Raw genomic sequence first — 26,786 nt, 5'->3', positions numbered from 1 at the left:
CCTGGGATAATTTTCGTCTGATAGTTAAAATGGCGATACTACGCTTAGAGCTTGGCCAGATAGACAACTTATTAGATAGTTAAATTTGTCAACATTGGACGATGAGTTGTCTTCATGTACCATATTTGTAAATGAAGTAATAAATTTTTTGAATTCCTCATATTTGGCGTCGAATTTAGGTAAGTTGAGGGATGGAAGCCGATTATGATGTCCCCCATGATAAATCGATGAATTAAAGAAACTAAGTTCTTCTGGTTTTTCCTTTTTACTTGCGCTAATGCGCCGTAATATGATTGCCTTTGTTTCGATAAAAAGATTTTCTATCTTTGCCCGATTCGCGTCTGCTGGATCTAGCTTCTCAATATTGGTTAGAACTTGTAATGCCTGTTTAAAATACGACTCAACAATTTGAGACTGACAATCTAATATAATAGGGTCATTTTCAAGATCGATTTTAGCTCTTAAACTTTGAATATTAGATTGCAGTTGATTCCGTTGTTGTCTGAGAGATAGAAGCTGCGTTTCATTTGGTGGAGACATTTTGGGCCCTTAACGAAAAAAATGTAGCAAGTTAGGAATGAATTAAACGTGAGCTAAACGAGTTCTAGTTTTAATAAAAACACTCAAATGCATTAAGTTTCACTCAAGAGCTTAAGAAGTGAGCTTTAATATGTAGATCGTTTCTCTATATGACAGTTTGAGTACTTACTCCGCTGTTCTTAATGCTTAGCACGTGTTAAAGCTTACGAGTGTATTACATGTGATTGTAAAGCATGTGAAAGCTTTACGATCGCTAATAAGTGGCAATTGAGTCAAAAATTGAGTGGAAATTAATGATGTAAATTTACACACTCAAGTTGACTTAGGTTATGATAGGGCTCCACGTAAATGTCCACGATGATATGTCTTGCAAAGGCCAATGATGAAGAAGTCCGATGACGACTATCCAAGATGATTATGTAATGATGAAGAAGTCCAATCATGAATGTGATGATGATGTAAGCTGAAAAGTCCAATGATGACTGTCCAAGATGATGTAACGATGAATGCAATATAATGAACGAATAAACGACATTATATAGTTTTTAAGTTTTTATGTTGGGACTTGCGAAGTGCAAGGTCCTGTCACGGTCGCCAATGTTTGATCTGCCCAGTTGCAGATGGTACAAAAGTCCAATGCTCAATAGCATGTGGAGTGGAGTAAGGAAAAATAAGACTTCTCCTCTTCGAATTCCAGAAAGAAGTCATTTTTATATTTCGTTTTTATGAGTTAGAAGCTCTTTATGAGCCATGTGACAGAAGCTTTTAGAACATGTTAATGTAAATACAGTGGTAGAAATTCCGATAATCTTAAACAAATAATATAAGAAATTTTAATAGATACAAATCTAAGTTAACGATGACGTCTCCTCCAACAGTAGTATGCTTCATAAAAAATGTATGCGCACAAAATTATGAAATTATCAATAATAATATATTTGATGATTTGATTTTATTTTTTACATGAGCAGTGCAGTATACTGTTTTTATACCCTTGCAAAAAGGTATATTAATTTTGGTCAGAAGTGTGCAACGCATAGAAGGATACATCTCCGACCATATAAAGTATATATATTTTTGATCAGCATAACGAGACGAGTTTATATAGCTATGTCCGTCCGTCTGTCCGTCCGTCTGGATCAACGCAAACTCCTCCTAGATCATTAGAGCTACAGAAATTTTGAAATTTTTCAAGTAGGCACAAACAGTTGTATATACTGCAGGGGTTGTATATCTCGGATTCAGCCGGATCGGACCACTATATCATATAGCTCCCATACAAACGCCAAAGTCACAACAGTGACTTTTCTAAATAACTTCGTTATTTTCTAAGCTATTGTCAGGAAATTTAATATTGGTGAGTTTATTCTACTTATAAATGACTATGCCAAATTTGATCAAGATCGGGTGACTATATAATATGGCTCCCATGGGAGCGATCGGTCGAAAACAGTGACTTTCGTCAATAACTTCGTTATTTTTGACGTGATTGCTTTTAAATTAAACACTTGTTAGTTTAATATATCTGTTAATGACTGTGCCGAATTCGATAAAGATCGGGTGACTCTATCATATAGCACCCATAGGAACGATCGGTGGAAAACAGTGACTTTGAGCAATATCTTCGTTATTGTAAGCCGTTCGTTCGCAAACATTAGCCTTTTTAGATAAAACGTTTTTCCACTTTGATGGCTATAGGTAAGGAAAGAGTTACCAAAAACGTTGCAACGTTGCAATAAAAATCATAGTTTTAAATAGAGTTCCCACGCGTTTTTAATTAATTACCAGCTCACCAGACCAGAAAAAATTGGCACCCGCCAACTATTTGTATTTTTATTTGGATCCTTCCGCCCCTCCACATACATTTGTCCTTCGAGCCGGATATTCCTCCGCGCCTCCAGCTTGCATCGGCGGAATTCCTAATAAGTACAACATTTCTTATTAAAAATCTCATTCACATTATATCCCATTACATACTTATAAAAGTGTGAGGTTTCCCGCTCTTTCATAGCGGCCTACACACATTTGTATACTTGTATGTACATACCTGACCTGTCCCAAAGGTTACATGGTATTTCCCAATCCTTTTTGTGTTTATGAAGTGAATTTTTCCAAGTCCAATTGCATAGCAATACATATGTATATAGACATTTATACATACATGTAAAAACAGTTTTTTTTTAATCTGCAAGTAAAAGTGTTTAATAATCGCGAATTTATAAAGTCCCACTTACCTTTACTTAAAGTGTAAAGCACACTCCACGGACTGATCATTAGTCCATCGGCATAAATTATTTGTGCCAAATAATTGTACATCCATACATACATACATAGATACATATGTAATATTTTTTGCCGCGGTAAGCACACTCATACTTACATACATATGTACATACATACAGCTGTGTTCACGAAAATAGCAGTACCCCTAAGCTTTGACTTTAAAGTTGATAAATCATATTAAAAAGACCACAAATGCACCAATCTTTTATAAATTCATAATCTATATTTATATATAATAATATTAGTACTATTTTGGACTGAACAAAGAGTCCCCCATTTTCAGAAACGAGTAAGATACTGAAGGAAGGGCATTTTGAGCTGTTCATAAAATTGTAGTGACAACTAACAATTAAAATCTGTCGATTCCAAAATTTTTGAAACTTTAAATTCAAGTCACCTTTGGTTCTTAGGACTTAATACTTAGTCCTGAACCAATTCTCCTAGGTTTTGGGTCGTTAGACCGGTGATATGTCCATTTTATGGGCAGATTCCCTATGATGTAGGAAAGCTTGACAGTACCTTGCACTTCGCAACAATGATCCGCGTAGAGCTGAAACCGTATCCAAAGTTGTACGTAGGGTAACAGCGTCTGCCTTTTTCATGCTAGCAATGTTAAATAAACTTGAAATATGTTCTACGAAAATAAGAACTTTCTTGTCATATCCCTCGTTGAGGCGATCTAGGGCCTTGGGATAATTTTCGTCTGATAGTTAAAATGGCGAGACTACGCTTAGAGCTTGGCCAGATAGACAACTTATTAGATAGTTAAATTTGTCAACATTGGACGATGAGTTGTCTTCATGTACCATATTTGTAAATGAAGTAATAAATTTTTTGAATTCCTCATATTTGGCGTCGAATTTAGGTAAGTTGAGGGATGGAAGCCGATTATGATGTCCCCCATGATAAGTCGATGAATTAAAGAAACTAAGTTCTTCTGGTTTTTCCTTTTTACTTGCGCTAATGCGCCGTAATATGATTGCCTTTGTTTCGATAAAAAGATTTTCTATCTTTGCCCTATTCGCGTCTGCTGGATCTAGCTTCTCAATATTGGTTAGAACTTGTAATGCCTGTTTAAAATACGACTCAACAATTTGAGACTGACAATCTAATATAATAGGGTCATTTTCAAGATCGATTTTAGCTCTTAAACTTTGAATATTAGATTGCAGTTGATTCCGTTGTTGTCTGAGAGATAGAAGCTGCGTTTCATTTGGTGGAGACATTTTGGGCCCTTAACGAAAAAAATGTAGCAAGTTAGGAATGAATTAAACGTGAGCTAAACGAGTTCTAGTTTTAATAAAAACACTCAAATGCATTAAGTTTCACTCAAGAGCTTAAGAAGTGCGCTTTAATATGTAGATCGTTTCTCTATATGACAGTTTGAGTACTTACTCCGCTGTTCTTAATGCTTAGCACGTGTTAAAGCTTACGAGTGTTTTACATGTGATTGTAAAGCATGTGAAAGCTTTACGATCGCTAATAAGTGGCAATTGAGTCAAAAATTGAGTGGAAATTAATGATGTAAATTTACACACTCAAGTTGACTTAGGTTATGATAGGGCTCCACGTAAATGTCCACGATGATATGTCTTGCAAAGGCCAATGATGAAGAAGTCCGATGACGACTATCCAAGATGATTATGTAATGATGAAGAAGTCCAATCATGAATGTGATGATGATGTAAGCTGAAAAGTCCAATGATGACTGTCCAAGATGATGTAACGATGAATGCAATATAATGAACGAATAAACGACATTATATAGTTTTTAAGTTTTTATGTTGGGACTTGCGAAGTGCAAGGTCCTGTCACGGTCGCCAATGTTTGATCTGCCCAGTTGCAGATGGTACAAAAGTCCAATGCTCAATAGCATGTGGAGTGGAGTAAGGAAAAATAAGTCTTCTCCTCTTCGAATTCCAGAAAGAAGTCATTTTTATATTTCGTTTTTATGAGTTAGAAGCTCTTCATGAGCCATGTAACAGAAGCTTTTAGAACATGTTAATGTAAATACAGTGGTAGAAATTCCGATAATCTTAAACAAATAATATAAGAAATTTTAATAGATACAAATCTAAGTTAACGATGACGTCTCCTCCAACAGTAGTATGCTTCATAAAAAATGTATGCGCACAAAATTATGAAATTATCAATAATAATATATTTGATGATTTGATTTTATTTTTTACATGAGCAGTGCAGTCTACTGTTTTTATACCCTTGCAAAAAGGTATATTAATTTTGGTCAGAAGTGTGCAACGCATAGAAGGATACATCTCCGACCATATAAAGTATATATATTTTTGATCAGCATAACGAGACGAGTTTATATAGCTATGTCCGTCCGTCTGTCCGTCCGTCTGTCCGTCCGTCTGGATCAACGCAAACTCCTCCTAGATCATTAGAGCTACAGAAATTTTGAAATTTTTCAAGTAGGCACAAACAGTTGTATATACTGCAGGGGTTGTATATCTCGGATTCAGCCGGATCGGACCACTATATCATATAGCTCCCATACAAACGCCAAAGTCACAACAGTGACTTTTCTAAATAACTTCGTTATTTTCTAAGCTATTGTCATGAAATTTAATATTGGTGAGTTTATTCTACTTATAAATGACTATGCCAAATTTGATCAAGATCGGGTGACTATATAATATGGCTCCCATGGGAGCGATCGGTCGAAAACAGTGACTTTCGTCAATAACTTCGTTATTTTTGACGTGATTGCTTTTAAATTAAACACTTGTTAGTTTAATATATCTGTTAATGACTGTGCCGAATTCGATAAAGATCGGGTGACTCCATCATATAGCACCCATAGGAACGATCGGTGGAAAACAGTGACTTTGAGCAATATCTTCGTTATTGTAAGCCGTTTGTTCGCAAACATTAGCCTTTTTAGATAAAACGTTTTTCCACTTTGATGGCTATAGGTAAGGAAAGAGTTACCAAAAACGTTGCAAGGGTATACAAAGTTTGACGCGGTCGAAGTTAGCCCCGGCCCTCTGGTTATAACTGCTCACGCCACCGTCTGAACAGCAGAGAGTGAGGGGTAGGGTTTTTTCCCAAAACAGAATGCGGTCATACTGAGGAGAGTGACGAGGAGTTTTCCTGTAAATTGCCATAGTGAATCTAGTACGAGACTTTCCCCCGAATACCCGCACATTTTTCCACTTGCTATTAAAATCCCGTTTACTTTCAATCGAACCTTTTCGTGTGTGACATTGTTCTGTAAATAAAAATCATAGTTTTAAATAGAGTTCCCACGCGTTTTTAATTAATTACCAGCTCACCAGACCAGAAAAAATTGGCACCCGCCAACTATTTGTATTTTTATTTGGATCCTTCCGCCCCTCCACATACATTTGTCCTTCGAGCCGGATATTCCTCCGCGCCTCCAGCTTGCATCGGCGGAATTCCTAATAAGTACAACATTTCTTATTAAAAATCTCATTCACATTATATCCCATTACATACTTATAAAAGTGTGAGGTTTCCCGCTCTTTCATAGCGGCCTACACACATTTGTATACTTGTATGTACATACCTGACCTGTCCCAAAGGTTACATGGTATTTCCCAATCCTTTTTGTGTTTATGAAGTGAATTTTTCCAAGTCCAATTGCATAGCAATACATATGTATATAGACATTTATACATATATGTAAAAACCGTTTTTTTTTAATCTGCAAGTAAAAGTGTTTAATAATAAGAATTTATAAAACGCAGAGTCCCCCATTTTCAGAAACGAGCAAGATACTGAAGGAAGGGCATTTTGAGCTGTTAAAATTGTAGTGACAACTAACAATTAAAATCTGTCGATTCCAAATTATTTGAAACTTTAAATTCAAGTCACCTTTGGTTCTTAGGACTTAATACTTAGTCCTGAACCAATTATTGGCAATAGCCGGTTGGCACCTGCGCCGCACCGACTCCAGCAATGCTAAACTGGGATCTGTAGCCATTTTTTATGGATAACTTCCCAATGCTAAGCTTTATTGGACAGTTTTTTCTTTGTGGCGCTTCTCTGAATGTTTCTCCATACATATTTAATGGGTTACCAATCGGACGACTGAGCTGGCCCTGGCATAACATCTATTCTTTCGAATTGATAACAAATTTTTTGTGCTAGGTTTTGGGTCGTTAGACCGGTGATATGTCAATTTTATGGGCAGATTCCATAGGATGTAGGAGAGCTTGACAGTACTTTGCACTTCGCAAGTCCCAACATAAAAACTTGAAAACTATATAAAGTCGTTTATGGGTTCATTGGATTGCATTCATCGTTACATCATCTTGGAAATCATCATTGGGCTTTTCATCTTACATACATCATCATCTTGGACATTCATCATTGGACTTCTTCATCATTGTCCTTTGCAAGACATATCATCGTGGGACATTTACATTGGAGCCCAATCATAACCTAAGTCAACTTGAGTGTGTAAATTTACATTATCAATTTGTACTCAAATTTTGCCACTCATTAGCGTGACACTCACAAGTAAAACACTCGTAAGCTTTCACACGTGCTAAGTACTAAGCACAGCGGAGTAAGTACTCAAACTGTCATATAAAGAAACGATATGCATATTAAAGCTGACTTTTTAAGCTCTTGAGTGAAACTTAATGCATTTGAGTGTTTTTTAAAACTAGAACTCGTTTAGCTCACGTTTTATTCATTTCTAACTTGCTACATTTCTTTCGCCCAAAATGTCTCCACCAGTTAAAACGCAGTTCCTACCTCTTACAATCAGACCTCTGAGATTTGTTCTAAAAGCTTCTGTTACATGGCTCATAAAGAGCTTCTAACTAATGAAACCGAAAAATAACTCCTCTTTCTGGAAATCGAAAAGGTGAAGACATTTTTTCCTTACTCCACTCCGAATGCTAGCATTTGAGCATTGGAGTTTTCTCCCATCTGCAATTAGGCAGATCAAACAACTATTTTACCGACGCTATGTTACGCGCTACTTTTTTTTGCTCGCAACTGTATAGGCACTCCGTAATTCCAGAACTTTTATTCCTCTATATTTAAAACAGTGTATCTCTAACTATGCTTTGCATGAACCTTTTTGAGTTCTCTGCTCAGTAGCTAATTGTATTTTTATTGTTTGTTTTTATTTGTATGTCTCCACGCGATTCTTGCCGTCCGATATACGGCTGCGCCCAGCGGTCGGTTGGTCGAAAGGTGGATAGCTCTGCTTGGGTTCCCGCGAAACAGGTTATGTCCTGGTGACGGACATTGTACGCGTCAACGTCCACACAAATATACAGTGGCGAGCACATGCGGATACATGTTTCAATACTGTGACTTTGAGTGGCTCTAAAACTCAGGAAAATGCATTAATCGAATCCAAATTTTTAACAAATAACTATTACTAATATAAAACGAAAAACATTGGTCCGAATAAATGGGATTATAAAAAAGGAAGATTATTTACATGTGGAATCCAATCTTCCTGATTTTATAGAGACTGCGTATCAAGAGCGCGAAGTCACTTTCCAACAGGGCGGTGATTCAAAACACAAGGTGAAAATTGAAAAGGAATGGCTCGAAAATCAAAGTTTTCTGAAGATGCAGTGGCCTGCTCGAAGCCCAGATCTAAATCCGATTGAAAACCTATGGGCTCTGCTAAGGGCAATAGACGAGCTTTGGAGTCGGTCGAAGCGGAATGGAGCACTATATCGCACAGATTGATAGAAAAATTGGTGGAGAGTATGCCCAGGCGCATTAAAAGTGGGATTACAGCCAAAGGCCTTTGGACTAAATATTGAAAAAATTCCTTAATCTATAAGTTTTGTTATACGAGCAAAAGTGGGTACTTGCTCATTTTTAAATTTTTTTATGGATAATTCAAACTAAGGAGGGGATAATAAATAAAATTTTTTGTTTTTCGTTCTATATATTATTAATGGATTTTCGATTAAAATTTTGAATCGATTACTGCATTTTCCTCAGTTTTAGAGCCACTCAAAGTCACAGTATCATAACATGTATCCGCATGTGCTCGCCACGACAAAAACACACATGACATTAGTTTTTTACTTAAGACAAGCACTTTGTATAAGATTGCACTCTTTTTGCAGGATACAAAATGGTATACATATGCGTTATAAAGAAAACTTTATTTCAAAATGATTATTGTACCCAAGCAAAAAGGGTATATTAATTTTGGTCAGAAGTGTGCAACGCATAGAAGGAAGCATTTCCGACCATATAAAGTATATATATTGCAACGTAGACGGCCTGGGTGGCAACTCGGGTAGTAGGCAAACGCAAACTGTCCCCCTTAAGAAGCGGTCCCATTCTCTACGGCTGGGCACACTAATAACGGCGCCACCGGGAGGGCTAGTTTTTTTTGAGCTATCGCGGCCAACTTAACGAAGAGAAGAAGATAGGGAGAAAGAGAAGAAGGGCTTGAAAGTTTTCGCTGCCGCCAAGACAAGGAAAATAAAGAGATTGAATAAACGAAAGAAACTATCTCTGTTTTCTTTGCGATTCTGCTGAGTTATCTTAGGCCTGACGATCGAACGCCCAACCGTAAACCAACAGCTCGGCCACGGGTGGCGTTATTTTGTTCCACAAAGGCAAGACACGTTACATTGGTGTCAGGTGTGGGGTTATGTTCGGTTACTGCGAAGAACCTCACCACGTGTAAAATGCCTAAGAAATCGACGCAGGCTCGGAACAGCAGAATAGAAGAGGACAGCGGCAGTTCTATTATTGCTATAGCACAATCAGTGGAGGCGGTGAATAAAAAGATCGACCGAATGTGCGAAGCCTTAGAACGGTCCTTTATAAGCGCGCAGCCCACAGCGGTGCCAGGGCCCGTTTCGCCGCCGGAACACACCACGTGGGGTGGGTTACCCCAACCAAGGCAGGACGCGCTGCCACGGGCCGCTTCCACCACCTACGGAGCGGCGTGGGCGCGATCACCCCCCGTCCCGCAATTTAATCCTGGTTTGTTGCCGTTGTTTGATGGAACTGGATCTTGGGGCGAATTTGAGCGACTGGTAGACAAGGTGGCGAATTACTATCAGTGGGCAGAGGATGAGAAATGTTTGGCAGTGGTGTTGAATCTGCGCGGTCGCGCCTCAACATTTTATGGCACTTTGCCTACACAACCTACACTTACCTACTCAGCACTGTGTGCCGCCATGCGTCAACGATTCATGCTAGATTGCCGGTCGAGCTATCAACTGTTGCGTCATCGGATACAAGGACCCAGGGAATCATTGCCCGATTTCGCATTTGAATTGGAACGCTTGGCCCAATGCGCTTTTAGTGGAATGCCCGGACATATGTATGACCAGATTCTGGTGCAACAATTTATTGACGGTATGCGCGAAACTCCGCTACAGGGAATAGTAATTTCTAGTCGACCGATTCAGCTACAAGAGGCATTGGACGTAGCGATGCGAGTGCAAGCCCAGTTTGGACGCACACACGGTAAGCCGGTTCTGCACAGTCAGGTGGTCGAGAGTGGAGACATCCATACGCCAAAACGTCGCCGACGAAGACGAGGTCGCAGCCAGCTCACGAAAAAGGCACCGCTAACAACAAGTCACTCTTCGGAAAACAGCAGCATGCCAATGTCGCGGGGCGAACATTGGCAATAGTAGACAACGCCCCCACCCAACAATACAGCCACCAGTACCAGGAACGTTCGCCATTCTAACGTTTCCACCGTTAATGGAGTTGAGCGGTCGGCCATATTTGAGCATTCCGTTCCTACCACATTGGAGCCATCCACGGACCAGAGCAGCAGGCATCCAACCACGCCGTTGCACGAGTCACTATGGACAGAGCCCGCGGTTGGAAGCAAGAACCCTGGCTTGAACGAAGAAACCGTATTGGCGCGATTGTTTCGTGAACCCTAGGCCGCCGTCCCAACAAATATATGCGCTAAATGCCCCCCTGAAATAAACAGGAAAGATACTGCTATCTTAAATGGCCGACGTGGGACGGGGAATCCTATCCAAGCTACGTATTCACCTGTACCAAATGCTAAGAGCAGCTTACATTGTACTGTTTTCTTTCAGCAGAGGCCATTGCCAATAGTGGTGGATACCGGCGCGGCAGTCTCGGTGTTGAATTGGCGAGATGTGAAGCAGCCAATACGAACCTCACCCTGCCAGGTAACCATGTATGGTATGGCGTCGTCAACGCTCACCTCCACTGAAGAAACGATGGTAGAGTTGCAAGTGCTGCGCAAGCCCCTTATTCATCGATTTGTCCTGGTGAAGGATTCTACGCCTACACAGCTGGGTACTGATTTTTGGCTAGAACACAAGGTCGTGATCGACTTTGATAATATGCACCTAATGTTCCACTGGGGTACCATGCCCTTGCTCCGCGCCTCCGAAGCGCCACGAAATCCGATATACTTGATGACTCCCGTCTGTTTGGCGCCACGCTCCGACACGCATGTCAGAGTGCAATGTGCGACGACTAAGCCGGCGTTACCGAGCTTACTGAAGGAAGACTGTTACACAGAGCTGCCGGACGATATCGTCCTGAGCACCGGCGTCGTCCAACCAGTGGCCGTCCAATTTTCTGCCAGGATATCGAATCTAAGCGCACACGAGAGAACGCTGCCACCCACACTAGTTTTGGGCGACTTAGAAACCGTAGAAGTGGTATTACCAGACAGATGTGAAGATGCGAGCTCAGATTCTGTCGATTGGGACCGATTCGGGGAAGTGGACCTACCGCCTACAAAACAACTAATGCTAAAGGAACTTTTGGATCGCTATCGGCTTATTTTTGCCCGAAACGATGACGAGACTGGTCAAACCAACTTAGCTTCTCATCACATCGATACCGGGCCGGCACGTCCTATTAAACAGATGGCCCGAAGAATACCTCTTGCGCGCAAAGCTGAGGTGCAGCAACTGGTTGCTGACATGGAGAACAGAGGCATAATTCGCCCTTCCGTCAGTCCGTGGTCGTCGCCGGTAGTGCTAGTCAAGAAGAAAGATGGAGCGACACGATTTTGTACTATAGGCGCCTGAATGAGATAACAGTCAAGGACTCATACCCGTTGCCCAAAATGGACGACATCCTATCCACGTTGTACGGCTCCCAGTGGTTTTCGACGATGGACTTACAAAGCGGATACTGGCAGGTACGGATGGACGAACCCTCCCGACCAAAGACAGCTTTCACATGCGATGCTGGACTTTTCGAGTTCAATGTGATGCCATTTGGGCTTTGCAACGCCCCCGCTACGTTTGAACGTTTGATGGACAATCTTCTGTCTGGGGTGATGTGGAAGTTCGCGCTAGTCTATCTCGATGACGTGATTGTTTACTCTCGCACGACCGAGGAGCACCTCACACACCTGCAGGACGTGTTTAAACGACTGGCAGAGGCTGGCCTTAAACTTAGTCCGAAAAAGTGCAGCTTCTTTAAGAAACAAGTTAGTTACCTAGTCCATATCGTGAGTCGTGATGGATTACAGGCGTGTCCCAGCAAGATTGATAAAGTGCTGAGCTGGCCTACACCTCGAAGTACCAAGGAAGTGCGATCGTTTTTGGGTCTTTGCTCATACTACCGCAAGTTTATCCCCAACTTCGCTACTATCGCTCGACCGCTCCACCAGCTGACTGAGAAACTTCGACGCTTTGAATGGGACACTCACTGCAGTCACTCCTTTGACACCTTAAAGCAGTGTCTTACGACAGCCCCCGTCTTGGCGTTTCCCAATGACGCCGGTCAATTTATTCTAGATACGGACGCCTCGAATTCTGGGGCGGGTGCGGCGCTCCATCAACTACAAGATGGACAAGAACGAGTAATCGAATATTATAGTAAATGTTTCCAACCAGTAGAACGTAACTATTGTGTAACACGACGAGAGCTCCTCGCCGTAGTCCGTGCCACTAAACACTTTCATCATTATTTGTATGGCCGTCCGTTTCTCGTACGGACTGACCATGCGTCTTTACAGTGGCTGTACAACTTCAAAGAACCAGAAGGGCAGATGGCACGTTGGATAGAACGTCTGCAACAGTACGACATGCAGATTCAGCATCGAAGTGGTACACAACATGGTAACGCGGACAGCCTCTCTCGCCGACCTTGTAGCGACTGTCCCACATGCGAAAGAGTCGAACGGAAAAATGGAGTGGTCGTGTTGTTACCCGTTGTGCGCAAGGAGCAAGAGGCGGACCAGGCCCTCGGTAAGGTGCGCGATTGGATGAACAAGTCCGAACGACCGCCTAAAACAACATTGTGGGCCGAGAGCCCAGAAATTAGAGCTTTGTGGCATCTCTACGACCGATTAGCCTTTGATGAAATAGGAGTGATTACCATAAAAAACTCGGAGAATATACCGGTAGCCCTTATGCCCCGCTCACTGGTAGATGCTGCCATTCGAGGTGCTTCAGTGCTAAGAAGACTTTAGCCAAAGCGAAGAAACGATTTTACTGGATCGGCCAAAGTGCCGATATAACCCTCTGGTACGCACGCTGCACCATCTGCAACGCACGCAAAGGACCACCTCGTAGAACCGTCGGTCGCCTGCAACCAAGCCTAATGGGAGCCCCGTTCGATCGTCTAGCGATTGACATTCTAGGCCCTCTACCCACTACGCCTCGTGGGAACCGTTACGTCGCGGTCGTTATGGATTATTTTACCAAGTGGCCGGAATGTGCGGCCATACCGGACCAGACAGCCGAAACCGTAGCTCGAGCGTTGGTACAAGAAGTCTTCTGTCGATTCGGCGTTCCATTCGTCTTACACTCTGATCAAGGACGCAACTTCGAAGCGGGCGTCTTCCAGGCCTGTATGCGGCTGATGACTGTTGAAAAGACACGTACCACGCCGCTGCATCCACAATCAGACGGCATGGTGGAACGCTTCAATCGCACGTTGCTAGATTACTTGGCAAAGTTTGTATCTACTAGCCAGCATGATTGGGATGAGCTGCTGCCCATGGCGTTATTGGCCTACAGGTCAGCGGTTCATGAAAGCTCGGGTTATTCGCCCGCAAGGCTAACGTTTGGAAGAGAACTTAGGCTGCCCAACGATTTACTATTTGGAACACCAGCTCCTGTCCCAACGGAAGTCCCGGAATTCTTGGCGAAGCTGCAAAATCAACTGCGGGTGGTAAATGCGAACGCTCGCCGCCAACTGCTAACGGCTGCCCAGACTAACAAAATGCGCTACGACCTACGATCGCACCCTCAGGAATTCTGCCCCGGCGACAAAGTATGGCTCTATTCACCTAGCCGAAGAGTAGGCCGTTGCCCAAAGCTACAATGCGATTGGATTGGGCTCGCTACAATAGTACGTCGGATTTCGGATCTCGTCTACGAAATTTGACCCCTGGAAACAGAGTTACCAGAACCGTGCATGTGAACCGTTTGGCTGTTTACCGTCCCGATCCACGCAACGACTTGGTACTCGGGCAGGAGCCTCGAGTCTAAGGAGGGGGTAATGTAACGTAGACGGCCTGTGTGGCAACTCGGGTAGTAGGCAAACGCAAACTGTCCCCCTTAAGAAGAGGTCCCATTCTCTACGGCTGGGCACACTAATAACGGCGCCACCGGGAGGGCTAGTTTTTTTTGAGCTAGCGCGGCCAACTTAACGAAGAGAAGAAGATAGGGAGAAAGAGAAGAAGGGCTTGAAAGTTTTCGCTGCCGCCAAGACAAGGAAAATAAAGAGATTGAATAAACGAAAGAAACTATCTCTGTTTTCTTTGCGATTCTGCTGAGTTATCTTAGGCCTGACGATCGAACGCCCAACCGTAAACCAACCGCTCGGCCACGGGTGGCGTTATTTTGTTCCACAAAGGCAAGACACGTTACAATATTCTTGATCAGCACGACGAGACGAGTTCAAATAGCTGTCCGTCCGTCTGTCCGTTTGACCGTCTGTCCGTCCGTCTGGATCAGCGCTAACTCCTCCTAGACCGTAAAAGCTACAGAGCTGAAATTTTACATGTAGTGCACAGTTTGTATATCTTAAATTCAGCCGGATCGGACCACTATATCATATAGCTCCCACACAAACGGCAATGTCACGAACAGTGACTTTTCTTAATAACTTCGTTATTTACTACGCTATTGTCGTGAAATTTATATTAGAGAGTTTATTACGCCTATAAACGACTGTGCCGAATATGATTAAGATCGGGTGACCATATCATATAGCTCCCATAGGAATGATGGGTCAAAAAGAGTGACTTTTGTAGATAACTTCGTTACTTTTAACGCGATTGCTTTCAAATTAAACACTTGTTAGTTTAATATATCTGCTAATGCCGAATTTGGTAAATATCGGGTAACTATATCATATAGCTCCCATAGGAACGATCGGTGGAAAACAGTGACTTTGATCAATATCTTCGTTATTTCCTATCGTAAGATTGTAACCCGTTCTTTCGCAAACATTAGCCTTTTTAGATAAAATAGGTAAGGAAAGAGTTACCAAAAACGTTGCAAGGGCATACAAACTTTGACGCGGTCGAAGTTAGCCCCGGCCCTCTGGTTTTACTATGACTCTTTTCATACTGTTGGGAATACTCTTAATCAAAGCTTGGCAGCTCTCTATCAAAACCTCCTTCCATGTTTCTTTGACATAGTCCCACAATTAAGATTAAGAGCACGACCAGGCGGATGGGAATAGTAATTGAAAAAAGTATCCTGGATATTAGTGAAAAAGAAACACGAAAAATGATTTTAAAACTAAAATATCAAATATAACTTAGCTTATTTGAGTGTCGCAGAGTTATTTGACGGGTCATAAACCTTTATTGGGACGAGCGAGCGATTGTCGTCCTGAAGGAAAAGACCAAAAGGATCAAGGCAGCCACTACGTAACCACTCTTCGTATAAAATAAAATCTGAAACTTCTGTTTGTTGTAATATTTTATGTTAGATATCACACAAAGTAATAAAATATTGTTTTTGTATTTCACTATTTGATTGGACAAAGTATTCAGAGGAACGTTGCGGATATCTTGACGGAAAAATTGTTTTATTTGTAATGCAAATGTTTTAATGTATTATATCTATTTGGAATAAATTTGCAAATTTGCAAAATTGACCATTATTCTTTAGTTTAGTGGTGGCATAACATTCAACCATTTAGCCCCTGAGCCAAAGTGCGATTCGAGGTGCAGCTGTTTAAATGGGCAAGGCATAAAAGGCAGCAGCTCCGACCATCAAAATATATATATATATTCTTGATCAACATGACATCCGAGTTCATATAGCCATGTGCGTCTGTCCATACGTCTGGATCATTGCAAACTCCTCCTAGACCGTTGAAGCTACAGAGTTGCAATGTTGCATAAAGGCTTGTGTATTCTGCACTGATTGTATTTCTCTGACCTACGGCAACGTCACGAGCAATCACATTCTTAATAACTTCGTTGTTTTCTACGCTTTTGTAAAATAAATAATATATATGTAGATTTGTATACCTTTTAATGACTGTACTAAACTTGAAAGAAATCAGATACCTATACAACATAACGTGTGCGAAATAAGTAAGTGGGACACTACATTGCTATCTACATATACCAACTAAACCGATTAAGATATAAAAAAAAATTTACTTATCTTTAAACTTCTAAAAATTTATAGATATATTTTAGTCCAATAAAATGGAAAAAAGCTTAGGGCAAAATTAGAAAATATTTTTAAACGAAATAAGTAACTGGGACAAATTGTTGATTCGTGTCCTACTTTTAAAATGAAAAATAAAAACCAACTGAAACAACTTTAAACGATTGAATAGACCTCTCCTCTGTATTTTACCAATTCCAATATACGAGCTGCCACTTAATCGTATTTTGAAGCATATGGATGCCCATTTTTCCGATTATTGGAAACTGGCTTCTTAATAGCCCTTTAAATTTGCAAATTGCTTTGCCGTTGATACAAGATGCCTAAAAGATTTTTTATCGGATTTGGGTCTAGTCTGCTTGTTGACCAGTCTGAAATAAAAATTTGAGAGACTTTTAAATGAGCTTTTGTGAGTTTTATTGTGTGGTTGGGTGCATTATCCCGCTAAAGAATAATAATAGTTTTTAGTTTAACATTTGGTTCCTTTGACTAAAGATTGCTAACCATTCTCATTTTTTCATCGGAGGAGATATTTAAATCAAAGAACGCCACACCTATTATATCTTCGGCAAGGTACCATGAATGATTGCTTATTTTTCTCAATATTATAGCCGAGGTTCCCGCATCAGTATTTGCATATTTTTATATGGTTCGGATCATGGAAATCATCTTCAATAGCGTTTATTTGAATAAGAAAATGCAGACATCACGCAAACCATTTTCTTCCTTTTTCACATATGGTGGCGGCACGCTAGGATTATAAGACTGCATCCAGACTTTTTTTTCCAATTGCTGCTGCTCCTGAGGAACTGCCTGTATTTGCAGCCGTGGTGTCATAGACAAGCCATTGACTTGACCGACTATAATCCATTTAACTAGCCTGTCAAAAACTGTCTCAGCAATAATTTTGCGAATTGCAGATTCCACTTTTGGTGCACCAAGGAACTTTAATGTATCATTGTTGCTAACTAGCACTGCGATTCGTTTAAAATACTCCATTGTAAAAAAAAGTCATCAGTCATAATAATAAAATTATGAGGTTAAACCATAAATAAGAAACATTTGTTTCTATTCTTCCTTTTTTTTTTGTAAGATAACACCAACAGTGTTTACAATGTACTAATATGCCATCTCGCTCACTTTACTACCATGCCATCTCGCTCACTTTTAGGATATTTGTATGGTCCTACATATGTATAGGAGCGTCACACTAAAAACATTAGTTGAGTTCCGCGCCCATTAAACATTATCCGATCGGCCCCAAATTTTGTTGTTATTTTTTTTAGAGGAAACAAAATGCCTGTTGGATATCAAGATAGATTTTGTTATGTTGTAGTGTGCAGTTCGAATTTATAGCGATCAAAAATATGTAAGGTTCGAAACTTTGCTAAGCGAGAACAGAACTAGCAACGAAGCTCGATCATTGTCACATAGGCGATTAGCGCAAAACGGATTATTTTTGCCACCCTCTTTCACCCACTGCAGCATAAAAACGCATGTGCAAACATCGTAATCATACGATTACGCCGTTAAAACTTTCTCAACATAGTTAGTGCCGTGTGCAAACCGCGCTTATAAATAATCGTCTAGCTGAAGACTTAAGGACATTTTATTTTTGGCCGAACTATACATATGTATAAATATTTATTTAAGTTCAATTTAATTTTCTTATTTTCTTTTTTTTTAAATGAATTAATTTTTATGTAAATCGGCAAGATCGTATCAATATCCATACTAAAAAAGTTTTTTTTACTTAGGAATGTCAACATATGATAACCGATTAACCTCACAGTTCAAAACATTCGGCCCATCGATCAGAGCAAGAAAGGACTGAGTAAGAGTTATAAATGAATTAATAAGTACAATTAATTATAATATGGGTTTTTAGACCGCATTCAATCTCGTAATGGAGATTAGATTACAGAAAGATTAGATTACAGAAAGCGATAACCCTCATACTTATTTTGATCAATTTTCTTTAGCATGTTCGATAGTGCACTTTATTTTTGTTTAATTGTGAAGTATGATATGACTAGACAAGAACCCCACCACATCCTTCGAACTATTCTTCTAAGGAGCCGGATAATAGGGTTACGCCAGACTACAGTTTTCTCGTGCCCCGAACTGCTTTAGTGTCAATCCACGATACACCATTCACTACGCGTTCACTACAATGTTGATCAGTATGTGTATGTGTTGCAATTGAATTTGGGACTTGCTAGCCGTTTAATGTTTAATGTTATTGAGTTTGTTGTTTAGTGTTGGTAGGGTGTGCTTTTTGTGTGAGTCCCATATGTATTTGTTGTTTATTGTTAATCCTAAGATTTTAAGGTCAAAGACTAGGGGTATTTGGATGTGGTTGCATATGCAAACGCAGTTTTGTTTGTGGAAAATATGAATATGTTGACATTTTCTAGTGATAATACTTCTCCTGAGTATGAACACCATTCATGAATGTTGATATGGCAATTCTGTGTTGTATCTGTCTGCCCTGTACATGTGGCAACCCTAGTTAAGCTCATGTATAATAAAATTGAGCTCACTCTCATCTAAGCAACCAAACGTTGTAGTTCTACACTTTTAACAAACCAACACTGAATGTTAAAGAAAAGGGTGTCCAGGTTGAAAGTTTGGTTTTTTTGTTTATTGACGGAGATAATTAGGAAGAAATCGGCATAGGCATCGAATTTAATTTTTTTGCTAGTTTATTGTAAGCAATAAGGAAAAGAATGACCGAAGTTGTTCATCCTTGGGGAATCCCGTTGAAAAGTGGGTAAGGGCAACTAATTAAGTTTTTAATTTTAATTTGAATTTTTCCAAAGCTTCATGCCTTCTTGTTGGCGAGTATTTGAAGGCTGCTGGGAGTTTCCCGAAGTATTTTATTAGAGTTATATCTTCCATTTTGGTGATTATTTTCTCTATTGTTATTTTCTCTTTACAATTTTCTCACAATTTTTAACCATTGTGTTGATGTCTCTTTTAGTACTGAATTTATCAGCATCTTCTGCCGAGAGCCCTTAGTTAATACACGATGCCTCCAAGAGTTTTCGTAAATTGTCGATTTCTGTAGTGAACTTTTCGGCCGTTTTTCCTCTCTGTATAATTTTTGACAATTTGTTACTACATCGGATGTTTCACCAACTATAGTATCCTGCAATTTTTTGTTCTCGATTGTCATCCCATCTTGGACTTTGAATTGTGTTGATCCAATCATTTTTGATTTTATGACCTCAACAGCAATCTCTTCGAATGCGACTTAAATTTACTGACTTTAAAGTTCTTTTAAGTGTTCGAAAATGTAATTTTTATACCTTACACCCATGGGTGAAATGGTATATTTAGTCCGCCAAAATATATGCAACATGTAGAAGGAAGCTTTTCCGAGTAAAGTATGTGGTATATATATTCTTGATCAGCATCAGTAGCCTAGACGATCTAGCCATGTCCGTCCGTCCGTATGAACACCTAGATCCCTAGATCTAAGAGCTACAGCCACCAAGGTTGGTTTAAATTTTTGCACGACCCTTTCCGCCCCCGTAATTTGAAAAAACTCGATTATCTCCCGTAATTTTTTACCTTTTGCAAGAAAATTTGGCACACTTAAATTTTATGCTAATATCCGGCATCCGGAGTTGGCCGTTGGCTGGTGGGGCGCTAGGGTGCTCGTATGCTTGAGTAAGCGAGATACTAAGATATGCATCCAACCAGAATTTTTTAAAAATATGTAAATGCATTTGTTATAATAAATTTGAAATATTTGTTTTACTGGTGTATGGTATACCTACATATGTCGATGTCCATTAAATTCTGGAATGGCATTTGAAATGTCTTTTATGTATGCCATTTGGGCATATGTGTCTGTCATTATGATTTCTTTTATGTCAATTATACTTGTGTTTGAGTATAATTCTTCTTCCCATTCTGTTTCATTATCTTGTTCCGATAATGTTATTAGCACAGAAATTGATAGATCGTTTAGATCTTTTTTTTATTATATTTGATTTAGAATCTTGATCTCCAGAATCTTCGTCTTCCACTAAGTCTAAGTCTAGCTTATCTACTTATTCCTGTTCTTCCTTAGAATCTATTGCTAAAGGTGTATTCAGAATTGTCGGTATAAATATATCTAGCTGATACCTATTAAATTTGAAAGTAACTTGATCAATAATTTTGATATTTTTGACCAGTTCGTTTTAATTATTTCTCCATTTTCATCCTAGTCTTCTATATAGGAATGTTTGACCCAAGTTCGTGAATCCCCTCAGGCACGTTTTTTCTCTAGTAATTAATCTGCTGTATGCTACATTTATGGACTAGCTAGTTGAGGGGACAAATTTGAATTGAATTAAAATCTTTCATGTATTATATCTGTATTGTAAACTTTTTTTTATTCTGATTTTTGTTGTATTTCATCCATCAAATAGAAATGCATTCATATAACAGCATACATATGGTGATGTAAGGATGAAACTCATTTGCCCTCTGGTGACTCCTTTGACTGTAAAAGTGCTAGTTTGTGAGTGACCTTTGCTAGTTTGTGAGTGACTTTGATCACTCTTAAAAACCTCAATTAAGTAATTGACCATGCTCGCGTGCCTATCATAAATTTTCTCAAAATATTTGTTAAGTGTGGTCATTTTAGAATAACTAAGTCCAATACTTAATAACATTTTGTTTTAAATATATTGTTATGACAATTGTCCGTGTGCATATTGTATTAGATCTTATCTAGATTATTAGCTTGGCTTAAGGCCCTCTTTGTTACACATTTATTTTGTAGGAGATATGCTTTGTAAAAAATATATGCGCACAAAATTATGACAATTACACTGTGATAGTCGAAAAAAAAGACATGGCAAAATTTTATGGTTTCACCCTATTTCGGGTCCTGCGAATCGAACTGCATCATTAGTTTTTTAAGTTGTCACGATGGTTTCATACAAAATTTTTTGCGGAAGTTTTTCATCAAAGTTGCCTTTTTTTCGAAAAGGATGTTTTTTTCAGTTGCTTCTAACTTCTAAAATATTAATTTTTTTACAAACTTTCTTTCCTTCATAGTTTTTTAGAATTTAAAGAGCTATGTTGGGAAGACATCTAGCCTCTAAATCCGTCGGTTCCCGAGCTTCGGGACAAAATGTAAAAAAAATGTAATCTGGACCTTTGTTTTTTTTATGTTTTCTTTCTCGCATTTTGCTCATATTGAAAATTTTCCATTCGAATCTGGATCATAATATGAGAATTTACTATGCTCAATGGCAGCAGAAGAAACACCAGACCTATATAATTTACGATTTATAATATAACCATTTAATCAAATTGAATTTTTCTTAGATATGTTAACAAAATTTAACTAACTGTATTTGTTTAGTTTTTGAAAAATGGTTATACAGTCGGTATGATAACTGCATATTATTTATCTCACAACAATATTAGTCAAGGGCGTAGCCTGCGTTTAGCACGGTGGGAGGGGGAGGGGTGCATTTAAATCAATGACTTAAAGGTGAAGTTGGTAAAACTTTTTATACTTTTTTTTCAAATCAAAATGTATTGGAAAAGTTAAGTTAAGAAAAAAACTAGAGGGTATACCCTTGCAACTGTTTTGGGAACTCTTTCCTTACCCATAGCCGTCAAAGTGGAAAAACGTTTGATCAAATGTTTGCGAAAGAATGGCCTACAATCTTAGCATAGTAAATAACGAAGTTATTGATCAAAGCCACTGTTTTTCACCGATCGTTCCTATGAAAGCTATATAATATAGTCAAACGATCTTAATCAAATTTGGCACAGTCATTAACAGATATATTAAATGCTTAAATGCAAATGCTTAATTTGAGAGCAATCACGTCAAAAATAACGAAGTTATTGACGAAAGTCACTGTTTTCGACCGATCGCTCCCATGGGAGCCATATGATATAGTCACCTTGATCAAATTTGACATAGTCATTTATATGTAAAATAAACTCACCAATATTAAATTATGACAATAGCTCAGAAAATAATGAAGTTATTGAGAACAGCCACTGTTCGTGACTTTGGCGTTTTTCTAAATGACTATGCCAAATTTGATCAATATCGGGTGACTATATCATATGGCTCCCATGGGAGCGATCGGTCGAAAACAGTGACTTTCGTCAATAACTTCGTTATTTTTGACGTGATTGCTTTTAAATTAACACTTGTTAGTTTAATATATCTGTTAATGACTGTGCCTTTTTAGATAAAACTTTTTCCACTTTGATGGCCATAGGTAAGGAAAGAGTTTCCAAAAAAAAGTTGCAAGGGTATACAAACTTTGACGCGGTCAACGTTAGCCTCGGTTCTCTGGTTTTTATCATAACATTCTAGCTTTTATGGAGACGTGGCTAAAATCTGATATTGCAAATGCATCTGTTTTTTGACACAATTTTCTCTAGTCAGACGTGATGGAATCACTCTGTTTTATCATGTGAATTGATTATTCTTTCTAATATTAAGGCGATTAAGTATGTCGGCGTTAAAGTAAATTTCAAATCTTTTAATGCTTTTACTACTTGTTCATATATTCCACCATTGGCAGACATTGTGGACTTTTTAAATCTTTCATTAATCATTAAAGCAATTCAGTTTGTCTCCTGTTTAGTTTCCAGGCAAGACTTGCTTATAGTTTTAGGTGATTTTAATTTTAAAGATATATAGACGTAGTCGTACACCGTTAGATACGACATATATTGGCCCTTATGACACCAGCCCAGGGCCTGTTACGAATGAACCTAAGTAAAGTTAGTGCTTACAACGTCTACCCACTCCGACCTAAGGGCAAATGCGAATTACAGCTGTGTTCACGAAAATAGCAGTGCCCCTAAGCTTTGACTTTAAAGTTGATAAATCATACTAAAAAGACCATAAATGCACCAATCTTTTATAAATTCATAATCTATATTTTTATATAACATTAGTACTATTTTGGACTGAACAAAGAGTCCCCAATTTTCAGAAACGAGCAAGATACTGAAGGAAGGGCATTTTGAGCTGTTCAACTAACAATTAAAATCTGTCGATTCCAAATTATTTGAAACTTTAAATTCAAGTCACCTTTGGTTCTTAGGACTTAATACTTATTGTTAGTCCTGAACCAATTATTGGCAATAGCCGGTTGGCACCTGCGCCGCACCGACTCCAGCAATGCTGAACTGGGATCTGTAGCCATTTTTTATGGATAACTTCCCAATGCTAAGCTTTATTGGACGGTTTTTTCTTTGTGACGCTTCTCTGAATGTTTCTTCATACATATTAAATGGGTTACCAATTCGACGACTGAGCTGTCCCTGGCATAAAATCGATTCTTTCGAATTGAAAACAAATTTTTTGAGCTTGATCCTAGGTTTTGGGTCGTTAGACCGGTGATATGTCCCTTTTATGGGCAGTGTTGCTCGTTCGACTAGTTAATCTAGCTCCGCCAGTGCCTTTGAAATAAATTTAGTCCATTAATTCCTCTGGTTAGGTAAGCGGAAAGCTTTTTAATTCTGTAAGTAATTTCAGGTTATTTTACAAATTTCTTATAACTAATAATTTTACAATCCCATTTCACTTACTCTAGTCTTGGCCTCTTGGCTACGAAAAAACAACTGAACACGCGGTTCTTATGTATGTACTTAGATCAATGCAGCTGCGTATTTTTCGCGCTTATGTGTCTACTTATGTATAATAAAGTACCGCAAGAGTAAGATGAGAGAGAGAATTTTAGAGTTTTTAAAGAGCGTCATTCTGTTTGTTCAGACAAAGTGCCGTTTTGTAGTACAGTGGTACAAAGTTTATTCGCAGGCCCGAATTTCGGCAACATTCCCCTCCCAGCAAGCGAGCCACTGGAGCTTGCTTCATCTTTTCCGACATCGAGGACTGCTAACTTTACTGCTGGTCTGGAGAGGACACTTAATTGTGTCTGTACCTTCGCCTGGCGGACTTGGCCATCCTCAGCGGTGGTCACTTCGACCACTCGACCCTTTGTCCAGGTATTACGACGCTGATTTTCGTCCACTATAAGTACGATGTCGCCTACACCAATTGGCTTTACTTTTATGTGCCACTTGGACCTTCGTGTTATGTTTGGCAGCATCTCTTTGACCCAGCGCTTCCAAAATAGGTTGGCGAACATCTCACTCTGGCGGAACGACCATTTATAGTCAATTTGTTCCGGATCGCAAATCGGTTTTTCTCCATTTGATGAGCCAAGCAACAGATGATTTGGCGTAAGAGCTTCTTGATCTTCGTCGTCCAAGGACACGTATGTCAGGAGCCTGGAGTTGACCGTCATTTCCACCTCTGCCATGGCGGTAAGAAGACTTTCATCTGAAAATTTTTGATTTGGTGTTATACGGTATAACACGGTTTTGACGGAACGCACCAAGCGCTCCCAGGCTCCTCCCATGTGAGGAGCTGACGGTGGGTTGAAGTACCACGATATTTCCTGCTGCGACAATTCTCGATGCATTTTCGCATCATCCAGTTGAAGTTTGTCTCTAAGAAAGGCATCGGTCCCTTGAAAATTAGTACCGTTATCGCTATATATTTCCTTTGGTGTGCCTCGGCGCGATATATGGCGTCTTAAGCCCATTAGGCATGAGTTTGTGGTTAGACTATGCACGATCTCAATGCTTATTGCTCGCATCGTGAGGCAGGTTATCAGCATGCCCCATCTTTTCAATGACTTTCTTCCATCGATGACTGTTAGCGGCCCAAAATAATCAACTCCTACGTACGTAAACGCTGGCTTGAATGCACCCAGTGTAGCCCTCGGTAGGGGTGCCATTAAGGGTGCAATAGGTCGAGCACTACTCAGCTTACATTGTTGGCAATTTCGACGAATCCCTTTAAGGAGAGGTCTTAGTTTTGGAATAAAATATTTTTTGCCTCACCTCATTTACTGTAGTCTCATGATTCATGTGATAGTATTTTTCATGGTAGTGCCGGACTATCAGCTTTGTAACTGTCGTAGCTTATTTGTATCGTAGTAAAAGGCCTCGATCAATAGCGATACATCTAGTATTTAAGTTTCGATTATTTAAATGTATTCTCAGTTTAACAATATACGGCCACACTCGAAAAAAGACCACGACGCCAATAAGAACATTGTAAATGCATACTATTAAGAAAAAATCAAAATAAAGTTTATAAGCGTCTAAAATATAATTAACATAGTGGTCCTTCGAGCCGGATCGCTTAAATAGCAATCAGCGATAGAAATACAGTCCATAAACAAAAACAAACCATTTAATCAAAAATGTGGCAGTGGAGCAAACAGCAGCTTGGCCGCATTGATTCGTGGAAATCGCAAACACTACGAGATGTACATTTTGCAATCTACCTGAAATTTGTTACAGAAACATTGATAAAACGACAGCTTCGTACGTTCAAAGGTTTAAATTATAACAATGCTGAAAAGGCAGAACATGAGCAGGCAATCTCAAAGGAACTAGGCGCAAACGCTTTATTGCGCGTCTGTAAGTTTCTTGACATCGGCGTCGGTGAAAAAGAGACAAAAAAATGATTTGGCGGCAAAAATTGTTGACGCCATATCATTTGTCAGCACCGGAGACTCTGATGGGTCAAATGCAATAGTTCTGGAGCAGCGACTAGTTATACTGGAACAAATTGAGAATGTGGATACAGCATACGTAGACGTCAAGCGTAAAATGTGCGAAAAGGAGACAAAGCTTATAAACAACAAACGGATACTGTCAGAGGCAGATAACAACCCAACTGCAAACTCAGAGATAGACTTAACTAGTATGCACATACTGAAATACTTATAGTTCAAAGGGAACTAGAACTTCTTCAAGCGGAAGAAGAAGTACTGGTAAGTAAGTAAAATGTTCTGAAAACCAAGGTCGCACTAACAGATTGTTCTTCCCGCATGTCCGAACGATTTGAAACATCTGTGCGAAATGAGCGAACTTCAATGTGGGTTCGTTCGCAATCTGAAGAGTGTCAGAATAATTTGGATGAAACCAATAATCCGAGCATGGCAACAAGAGCCATGGACCAGATGCTGGCGCGGCAGAGCTTAAACAGTAAACACCTGGAGTTTGATGGTTCATCAGCGTTGAATTGGACACACTTTATCCAAGAGTTCAATGCTACGAGCAAACATTGCGGATTCTCCAAAAAAAGGAAGATGTTCAACGATTATCAAAAGCTCTAAAGGGAGTGGCTAAGGAAAAGGTTTCTTTGCTACTAATCTCTGCAAAAGATCCAGACATAATCATATCGATTTTAGATAAAGCGTATGGTGGAGCCGAAAATATTGCACTAGAGTTGATGTCAAGTGTGTGCCAAGTAAAGCCAGTCAATAATATCGACAATTTCGAAGAATTCAATAACACTGTTCAAAACATAAGTTCTGC

The 26,786-nt window shown here is 39.5% G+C and overlaps 1 pseudogene; it reads left to right on the top strand.

Moving 5' to 3' along the window:
- Nucleotides 1–11,735: 11,735 nt before the first annotated feature.
- LOC124459884 lies at nt 11,736–23,589 on the top strand (annotated as a pseudogene).
- Nucleotides 23,590–26,786: the final 3,197 nt, after the last annotated feature.

Source organism: Drosophila willistoni, assembly GCF_018902025.1.
Source record: "Drosophila willistoni isolate 14030-0811.24 chromosome 2L unlocalized genomic scaffold, UCI_dwil_1.1 Seg168, whole genome shotgun sequence".
In the NCBI taxonomy this organism is placed as follows: Eukaryota; Metazoa; Arthropoda; class Insecta; order Diptera; family Drosophilidae; genus Drosophila; species Drosophila willistoni.
Note: the sequence above shows the minus strand (reverse complement) of the source record. Positions and strands in the feature narration are given on the sequence as shown.